This window comes from Ovis aries, chromosome 8 (assembly GCF_016772045.2).
Source record: "Ovis aries strain OAR_USU_Benz2616 breed Rambouillet chromosome 8, ARS-UI_Ramb_v3.0, whole genome shotgun sequence".
Lineage (NCBI taxonomy): Eukaryota > Metazoa > Chordata > Mammalia > Artiodactyla > Bovidae > Ovis > Ovis aries.
Genome location: NC_056061.1, coordinates 74438974 through 74449500, shown reverse-complemented (window position 1 = coordinate 74449500; position 10527 = coordinate 74438974). Strand labels below are relative to the sequence as shown.

General features: G+C 49.5%; 1 pseudogene; it reads right to left on the bottom strand.

Annotated features, from left to right (window-relative positions):
- Window positions 1–2939: 2939 nt before the first annotated feature.
- Window positions 2940–4462, bottom strand: LOC105605810 (tyrosine-protein kinase RYK-like; annotated as a pseudogene).
- Between the last annotated feature and the right edge of the window lie 6065 nt (window positions 4463–10527).

Genomic DNA, 10527 nt, shown 5'->3' with positions numbered 1-10527 from the left:
CATCTGTGACTTCATGCAGTGTCCCCTACGGATCCTTGAGCCAAGGAAGCCAGTCTACAGCAGAGGGGGTGCATTAGCCCCTAACAGCCAGATCCGCACTCCTATCACAGTCCCACCACCAGAAGCTACAAGGCAGGACAGGGTAAGTTTCTGGTTCATAAACAGACAACTGAGGCAGCTCTTGGATGATTCTCTACGGGATGGGTCACTCATTACTGGGGTCAGAAACCAGGACAGTGGACAAGTCTGGTTCTCAGTTGATGTACACATTATATTTGGCTCCTGCTACTCCACAAACGCAGAAGCTCCTTTTGCACCCAGATACAGATACCAAATTGCCTAAAAAGAACTTGAGATTCACTTTCTTCTGTTGAAAAAAGTCTGTCAACTCCTACCTTAATCAATAACCATTATAGGCTGCTGCTGTCCCAATTCCTAGACACTATGAATGTGGGACCAAAGGGTAGAAGTGGGGATGCCCAGCCTCACCCTCGAGCCCTGTGTCACACTCTGGGAAACCCTGTTCCCGTCCCTCCTAAGTTAGGTCCTGGGGGCCAGGTCGGGGGGTTTTGTTGGGTGAGTTATCAGACAGAGGGATAAGATGCCAGTTGAGAGAGGGCATGTTTAGACTTTCTTCAAGAGACAGGAAGCTGTTGGAGGCCCTCAGCTTCTTGGGATCATGGAAAAATGGGTAATAAATGGTCTTGTAACCAAAAGGGCCCTAGGGTGCCTTAGTGGGAAAGACCAGCCCCCATGGTCCCTGTCTGCCTCTTGCTTGTAGAAAAGTTTTAGTCAGCCAGGCCTCCTGTGAGTCTCAAATGGTGGTTTAAGAGTTAAGGATTAGAACATGTGAAGATGGAGAAAGAAATACTCCTTAGGTTGGGAAACGTAACAATTTAGACTGTGAGCAGCCACATAGCAGTGTCATGAAATTCCCAGTTCCCTGAAAGACAACAAAGAGCTGACACAAGCCTCAAGTTGTTTCTACAGGAAGCAGACCCCCAGCACATAAAAACTGCAAGCAGCAGACCCCCAGACTGGTTGAAACCATAAGCTTGGTGGTGCTCAAACATTCGCCTTGTGCCAACCAACCTGACTGCACACAAGACAGCCACCTGATAGGCTGATGTGCCCTGCAGCAGCCACCTCTGCCCCCTTTCTAACCTGGAAACTTGGAAGCAGTCTGAGGACATTAGGTCACTATTTTCCCAGGGCTCCTGGACCAACCATCTTGTCCTTTTCCACCACTTGTTAACTTCACCAGTGGTAGGATCTGGGTCATAACCAGCTTCAATTAGTAATAGCCTGAGCTGTCTGGGAGGAGCTTTGAATCCAGGGAGGCGCTGATCAGTAGCTAGGCATTGAGTGCCTTCTTCATGATGCATATGTAATTTTTTTTTTTTAATAATTGAATTCTTCAATTTTTCAAGTGTTTTAAAAAATCTATTTTATACTTAAGCCAACCTTGAAGATAAGCACAAAATTTGTTTACTTTTTTTTTTTTTTTAACGAAACACAACTCGGGCACCCATTCTGTGCATAGCACTGTTCTAGGTGCAGTAAAAGGGATTCTTAACCTTAAACCATGACTGCACCTTCTGGAATTGTCTTATCCTCCTTTTCCAGAAAGTAAAAATAAATCAAATCACCATTGTTTACTATTGACCTGCCCCAAATCCACTTCTGGCTCTGAGAACTGCTGCTGCTACTGCTGCTGCTGCTTCTAAGTCGCTTCAGTCAGGTCCGACTCTACGACCCCATAGACGGCAGCCCACCAGGCTCCTTCATGTGCTTCTTCAATGCATGAAAGTGAAAAGTGAAAGTGAAGTCCTCCAGTCGTGTCTGACTCTCAGCGACCCCATGGACTGCAGCCTACCAGGCTCCTCCGTCCATGGGATTTTCCAGGCAAGAGTACTGGAGCGGGGTGCCATATGCCAGGATCTGCCAAATTTAAGATGTTTCAGTGAATTCCTCTCCTACTTTCCCCAAAGTAAGAAGGCAGAACTCCTCTTTATTAAAAAAAAATTAAAAATGCAATTTTTCATGAAATAGTAGTTTCTGTTTCTATTGTATTTTTCTCTTTTTTTTCCTTCTAGCTTTTAAGTTTTCTTCCTCCAACACTGCCTTTTCCTGTACAAGGCAACAGCATTTTTTCATTTTTCTTTTCCTAAGACAAAGTATTTTATCTTATAGACAAATTATTCCCAACCTGGTGACAAATATTTTAAAAAGAAGAAGAAGAAGAAAGAAACTTAAGGGTTTCCCTGGTGGCTCAGCAGGTAATGAATCCACCTGCAATGCAGGAGACCCCAGTTCAATTCCTGGGTCAGAAAGATCCTTTGGAAAATGGGGAGGCTACCCACTCCAGTATTCTTGAGCTTCCCTGGTGCCTTAGATGGTACAGAATCCACCTGCAATGTGGAAGACCTGGGTTCAATCCCTGGGTGGGGAAGATCCCCTAGAGAAGGGAAAGGCTACCCATTCCAGTATTCAGCCCTGGAGAATTCCACGCACTGTATAGTCCATGGGGTTGCAAATAGTTGGACACAACTGAGCAACTAAGTCCGGCACATTCAAGGGTGAATCAACTACATTACTTTGATGAAGTAAAAACTAAAAAGCACTTGGCACTAAGCTAGTCCAAGTATTTGTGTTGGAACAATTTTAAAAACTATTTATTTTATAATACTGTTTAAAAATTTCTTGGTCAAAAAATGTATACAAACATTTTCAGATCAACCTAATGAAAGTGATATCTAGAAAATATTCCATATCACTAAGTCTGTCTTAGAAAGTTCGGATGCTATGGCATTCCTAAGGCACAGTGTTCTGGAAGACAATGTGCTTCTGCGGTGCTGGGTGATGTATGTGGCTGCCTGGCTCCAAGGGGGCCTCAGCAGGCACCTTCCCCCTGACGCTGGGGGACTGTGAGAGGACAGTCAGACACAGGACCCCAAGGCTTCATGTAACCTTGTGAGACACTGGGCCAGCTGCTGGAACTGGGCTTCTCCTCCGAATCTAAGGCCCAGCACAAGGCATCACAGTAAATGGTTCATCAGGACAGTTGATAAGCTGGAATATTTGATAACCTTCTTTCATATGTCTAAAGAGTCGACATTCGTGTAGGGTGTTTGACCCAGAGCTATGAACTCCTACACTATCACTCTGAAGGCCCACACATCACTAGCACTGCGGAACTAAAATAAATTATTTTTTTAATATCTTTTTTTTTGGTTGTATTAGGTCTTAGTTGTGGCACTTGGGATCTTTCTGCAGCATGAAGACTCTTAGTTGCAACATGCTGACTTCTTAGTTGTAGCGTGCGGGATCCAGTTCCCCGACCAAGGATTAAACCAGGCCCCTTCACTGGGAGTGTGGAAACTTAGTGACTGGATCACCAGGGAAATGTGGAGACCTCATTCTTAACCAAACATTCATGAGCCATCCATCGATCCCACGTTTTCATTGTCCCCCACACAGTGAGAGTCCATGGGGAACAAGATTCTGGAGAGCGGCTATCTGTACTCTTAACCTGAGGCTGTCATCAATGGCAGAGCTCTGAGCAGCCGGGTCTTTGTGAAGGACTTCTCTTCTGACCAGGTAATCCATTCCACAGGCAATCTGACCTTGTGGACCAGGTCCTGTTGAGAAATTGCCTGCAGATTATTGGCCTCTACTAATTTGTGCTGCAGGCTCCCCTGGTGGCACAGACAGTAAAGAATCTGCCTGCAATTCAGGAGACTCGAGTTTGATCCCTGGGTCGGAAAGATCACCTGGAGAAGGGAATGGCCACCCACTCCATTATTCTTGCCTGAAGAATTCCTCGGACAGAAGAGCTTGGCGGGCTACAGGCCGTGGGGTGGCAAGAGTCAGACAGGACTGACTGGCTAAACACACACAGACACACAATTTGCAATGCTGTGAAAACTATTTACGATTCTCCCAATTCATGTAAGGCAATATCACCTGGGGTTTTCTCTATCTTTTATACACACAAGGGAAATAGGAGGAAGATTTCTGTGATGAAGATCTCATAGCATGCAGCATTCAGTAAGTATCATTGTCACCTGAATTTCAGAAGCTTAATCTCTGTTTTTACAAATGATTGCTGTTCTTTATTTGGATCTTTTTCATCTACATAAATCCCATGGAAAATACGCCCTAAACTACCTTCTTGGAGTACATCCTCTCCGTGGATAGAGTTATCCTCTCCTTGGACATTTCGATATCCTTCACCTTCGCTCTGGCCTCCAAAAGAGTAGCACTTCTCAAAACACTCCTCTGCCCAGCCACAAGGTAGGATAACGGGATGGAAGTACCACTGTTGGGTGTGTCTCCTCTCAGATACTGAGTCATCTGGGACATGGCTGAGACCACCTTTGGGAACTACTGGACAATGATGCTGTCTTGCAGTTCAATTCTTGTCATACTATGAAGGTGCAAAACAGCTGATATTATTACTACAGGAAATATAACTGCATGGCAAACCCCTGCACTGATATAAAACACCCGGGCAGAAGTAGCTGGAGCTGCATGAACAGGATCATAAACAGTTCTGCTACTGGCTTTGTCTAAGACCGAAGTTTTTTGTAGCACATTTTCCTTCCTTTCAAATTTTTGAAGAAGGGAAATTTTTGAAGAATTTACTGTCAAGTTGAGCTGCATTTAGTGTTATAACCTCATCATCTACTTTGCAGAAAAGGAAAGCTAGAGCCAATATAGTGCGTGGAAGTCCCCCCACCCCGTGTCCCTCGCACGCCCCACCCCCACCAAGCAGAAATGCTGACCCGGGACAGGTCCACGAAATCGTCTACTTGGAAACCTGCTTATATTCAACTTGGACTCTGCAGGTCAAGTGAAAGGCAGGACATCTGTTTCGCTGGGTTAAAGGATAGACGTAGTGCCCAACAAGGCCACTTCTCTACTAAAAAATTTCTGCATCTAGACCAATGAGCCAGGGCACCTGGTCCCTGCTCAGGAAGAGACTCGCACCGGCCCCGGGGTCGAGGGTGAGGCCCGGGAGCTGGGGGTGGAGCCCGGGGCCAGGGGTGGAGCCCGGGGCCAGGGGTGGAGCCGTGACGCACAGCCCGGGGGCCGGGGGTGGAGCCAGAAGCCACCGCTCTGACACGAGAGAGCACTCAAGCACGTTTATGCCTGGAGTGCGCCGCCGCCGCCTCCTGGGCACTCGGGTCCGCTCTGCGTTTATAACTTACGGCCGGGAAAGAGCGCTGGTCCCTCAAGGGCTGGGAAATGGAGGGAACAGAAGGGTCTCTGTTGCACAGGTCGGGGCTGGAGGGTATGCTTTCCGGGGCGGGTCTGGGTCTCTTCTCCACGGGATGGCCGACTGGTCCCAAACGGCCCGGCTCCAGCGCTCCCACTTCCCAGGGGCGGGCTGGACCCTTGGGGGGTTTCAACCCTATTTCCTGCCGCGTCCCGGCCCCCTCTTCTCCCAGCGTCACTTCCCAAATTCCCGGCATTACTACTTCACCCAAGTCACCCCTGTTCTGGCCCGGAGAGCCGGCAAGAAGCCGGGAGGAGCCTCCGAGAACTAAATGGGCCAGGGAGGGGAAAGAGGTGGGGGCGGCGGCGCCACCCTTTGAAAAGTTTCGAGAAACCCCGCGGACACCGCCCCCATCCCCTTCCCGGCTCATAACCCATCCAGCCTCCTCGCGTTCCCCAGCCACGCCCCGCGCAGGGTCATCCCCGAATTCACCGGGAACGTTCCGCTGAACAAGACCATCGAAAGCAAAACGAGACTGGTCTTGGAGCCACCCATGTCTCCCTTTGCCACCTGGATCCCAATTTTTCAGGAGTGCGAGGCTGCCAAGGCAGAACCCGCGCTCCTCTCCCGCTAGCCCACAGCTGCACTCTGGACCTCCGCTCCTGCCAGGACTGCCTGGCCCGCCCCTCCGCCCTCAGGCCCCGCCCCAGGTTTCCTAGCAGTAACCACTAGGAACCCCCGCGCCGCCGGGGCTGGGCGGGGCATCCTAACAGCTCACTCCCTCCGTAGCCCGGCTTCCCTGTGTAGTCGCCGGCCCACTTGCTTATGCGCTGCGCCAGCTTGCAGTGGTGATAGGAGACCGCCTAGTTCTTGTTGCTGAAGCTGAAATGCCAATACTTTGGCCACCTGATAAGAAGAACTGACTCATTGGAAAAGACCCTGATGCTGGGAAGGATTAAAGACGGTAGGAGAAGGGGACGACAGAGGATGAGATGATTGGAAGGCATCACCGACTCGATGGACATGAGTTTGAGTAACATCCGAGAGTTGGTGATGGGCTTGCAGTCCATGGGGTCGCAAAGAGTCGGACACGACTGAGCCACTGAACTTAAGGCTCTTGTTTCTCACCTTGTTCCTTATCAGTCTTAAGTCTCTTGTTCCTTATCAGATCGGGGGGCATCAGGCCAGTCATCTGAGTTGGGAGGAGACAAGGAACAAAAGAAAATTCTTGTTCAGGCCACTGGGTCGGGTCAGTCAGCGGACAAGCTTGTCCCTAAGTACCTGAATGGTCAGGGCATCAGTCGCAGTGAGGAAGTCCCACCAGAGTCGCCATCTGTTACAGAAAGGGGGACTCCTTGCAGGGTCTGAGAGTGGGCTTTTGTGTAACATTGGGAAATTAATGGTTCCAGGAGACAGGCATGCTGACAAGGCAAGAGGCTTTTTTGGGAAGGGGCTACAGGGCGGAGAGCAGCAGGGTAAGGGAACCCAGGAGAACTGCTCTGCCACATGGCTTGTAGTCTCAGGGTCTCTGGTGATGGAGTTAGTTTCTGGGTCATCTCTGGCCAATCATTCTGACTCAGGGTCGTCCCTGGTGTCAGAAATGTGTTCTAGTGAGCTTTATTGATATTTCTGAGAGTTTATTTATATAGTGCTTACTTTCCCTTAACCCAATTAAATCCAGCTCAGTTACAAATTCATTTCCATGTAAAGACAGAACCAGAGATCTCCTTGTTTTACTGCTTCAGTTTTTAAAATGCTATTTTTTTCCCCTCACTCTGGGGGGCCACAGATGGATCAGATGGTTCCTGAGAACCCAGGCGAAAGACTTACATTTTGGAAGGGAGAAATGGAAGCTCCCTTTTTTGTTTGTTTTGTTTTTAAAGCCTTCCAAAATGATTGTGAACACTGAATGCAGCCATGAAATTAAAAGATGCTTGCTCCTTGGAAGAAAAGCTATGATAAACCTAGACAGCATATTAAAAAGCAGAGACATCAATTTCCCAACAAAAGTCCCTATAGTCAAAGCTATGGTTTTTTCAGTAGTCATGCATGGATGTGAGAGTTGGACCATAAGAAGGCTGAGAACTGAAGAACTGATGCTTTTGAGCTGTGGTGTTGGAGAAGACTCTTGAGAGTCCCTTGGACAGCAAGGAAATCAAACCAGTCAATCCTAAAGGAATCAGTCCTGAATATTCATTGTAAGGACTGATGCTGAAGTTGAAGCTCCAATACATTGGCCACCTGATGCGAAGAGATGACTCATTGGAGAAGACCTGGGAAAGATGCTGGGAAAGATTGAAGGCAGGAGGAGAAGGCGATGACAGGGGACGTGATGGTTGGATGGCATCACTGATTCAATGGACATGAGTGTGAGCAAGCTCCAGGAGATGGTGAAGGACAAGGAAGCCTGTTTGCTGCAGTCCATGGGGTCGCAAAGAGTCAGACATGACTGAGTGACTGAACAACAAGTAACCCATGCCCACAATTGTAGCAGAGCTTTGCACAAGCAATTAGACACACAAAAGTACATAAAACAAAGATGCTTTTAAATTCACTGACTGAGAGAACCTCCCAATTACAGAAAATTAACAGGCAAGAGACAAAGAGAGGGTCTTACTGGGAAGTGGCCTCTGGGGCACTTTGTCCAGCCCAGCCCAACTCATCTCTCAACTGGCCCTTCCACAAGGGGGCCAGTGGGAACCTCAAGCCTGAGGTGGGAACACAAAACAAACAAGTGGCGGTGAAAAAGGTGACCCAGCAGGGAGCCTCTTGAATGCAAAAGAACAGGAGTGTAGGTATGAGGATCAAGGGGGAGCAAAGAGGAGGAGGGACAGAAAAGACTGAGAAACAGAAGGGCACCATTGCCTTTTCAGCCCCTGCACCTGCGGGTGTCTATTTATTCAGGCACCAACCTGCAGGCTTCCAGAAAGGGCCAGTGAGGGAGGGAGCACCCTGTCCACTGCCCACTGGGGTGATCAAGCCCAGAAACCAGCCCCTTGTACATCGGCTGTGGGCCTGCAGCTCAGAGGTGGGATTCTCACGCATGCATAAACCAGCATATAGAGAAATCTGCCCGTTCACTGAGTTCCCAACGGGACTTCTCTTGGTGGCAGGAAAATAGAAGTGAGAATATCGGTATGATCAGACGTCCAACCACTACCTAATAAGAGGTTTGAACCTCTATCATTCTCACAAATCTCCTCTGAGGCAGAACCTGCTGCACCAAGACCTGCAGGGTATGAGGTGGGTCTCTCCCACCAGCTAGTCACCCATCAAAGTGAGCCATTGACAGCCAGAGGGAGCTTTGTCTCCTAAGTTGAGAGGAGTGATGCTGTCCTTGCCGAGGTCCACTCTCTCAGAATGATAAGACAGAGAGAGGAGAAGTGGAGAGATAATAGAGTAGCAAAAAGGACAAAGGATGAGGGGAGCGGGATGCCTGAATGAGCTCCCTGAGGCCCCCAGGGACCAGGAAGGCACACCAACCAAACTGGTGACTCTGAGCTGAGGTTCACGCGGCCACTTGTCACCACCGGGAAGTTGCACCCCGAGGTCACAGAGATGCCCAGACGCTCTGGCGGAAAGGGGACAGTAGCCCTTCGTGGTTGCCAGAGTATGTTAGCAACAAGGCTTCTTGGCCTCCTGAATCAATCAGTTCATTCAGTTCAGTTCATTCAGTCACTCAGTTGTGTCCGACTCTTTGTGACCCCATGGACCGCAGCACGCCAGGCCTCTCTGTCCATCACCAACTCCCAGTGTTTACTCAAACTCATGCCCATTGAGTCAGTGACGCCACAGGGGCAAGGGCTCTGGGTTCGGCAGACTTGGGTATGGCTGGGTGCTGCAGACATGGGTATGGCATAAGTCTTCTTGGTGGAGGTCACCATTAACCCCACCAAAGAGCTGCCAGAACATACACAGGACTGGGGAAATAGAGTCTTGGAGGGCAGGAACAGAACCTTAATCAATAGAAGTGGATAAGAGGCCAGATAAGAAATTCAGGCGAGGCTTCCCTGGGACACATGCTGCAGTGTGAGGGCGCGAGCACCAGCAACAGGTCTCCTTGCTCATTCCCTTCATGGAGGCAGGGGCAGCAGGCTGGCCCCTTATATGGGGTGAGGGTAGGGGCAGGCCAAGGGTTAGGACCTGAGGGATGGCTTAGGTGGCCTGCCCACCGTCGTGGCAGTGCCCTGTGCAGGGATCATACCCCGTACCCTGCTTTTCCAGTTGGGTATTTTATCTTTTCATTCATAATTAACCCCAAATTGGAATGCATACAGTTATTTTCAGTCCCTTATAATTTCTTTGTATTTTGTTGCTGGAGGAGATTATTGTCCAGGTGCAAGCACTCGAGCAAAGGTCCACAGATCCCAGGGTTCAAGTCCTGGCAGATCTCACTTGCACTGTTGGACATGTTTCTTATCCGTGCTTTCCTCTCAGGCTCCGTGGAGTCCATCAGGCTTTCCCATGGAGCTAATGGACTACACACTTTCCTGACCTTTCGTACCGTGTCCACCCTGGCAGATTCACTTCTCGGAGCCTTGGATCCCCTCCTCTACCACCTGCCTCGGAAGTTCTGGACTTTCTCTCATGCTGTGTGGGCCAGGCCTTTCTCCAGGCTTCCAAGACCCATCCTAGTTGAAGATTAGCAGCATCTCCTTGGCCTTGCTAAGCCCAGTGACCTGTAATTATAAACTCTTCTTTCTCCAGCTTTGGGTTCTGTGCTCATCCTTCCCCACTGTGATCCTGCTTCCTCAGGAGCAGCCCCCAAAGGCTCCCCATCTCTCCTCAGGACACTCGGAGACATCCTCACAGTCCTCTGTGTTTAGGCCTCTCCTTCTGAGCTGGCCTGGCCCACCTCTGGAAAAAATTGTGTCAGTTCATGCTAGGTGTGGAGCTTTTGAACAGAGTGGAGATAGGCACATCCAGAGCTGTGTGGGTATTTTGCCTGATCAAGGCTGCCTCCTCTTCCTCAGCCAGTAACTAGGGTGTGTTTGGGGTAGGGGGCGCAGACAGGGCCGTCCTGCTCTGTCAGCCAGCCCTGCAGCCCTACTCCGCTCTCACATAACTGGGGGAAGAGGCCTATGGGTCTTTTTCTCCCAACCTCACCCTCACTGTTTTGCCTTCACACATGCTCACTCTCTTTCCTATAATTTCACCATCAGTCCTCGCCCAGACCTGGACAGCCATGGTGTGAGGTTCAAGGCCAGGTGGACGGAGAGGTTTTTCTCTCCTATGACTGTGGTCTTGCTAACATCACATTCATGAGTCCTCTGGGAGAATTCTGGAACTGAGGTCCTTATCGTTTT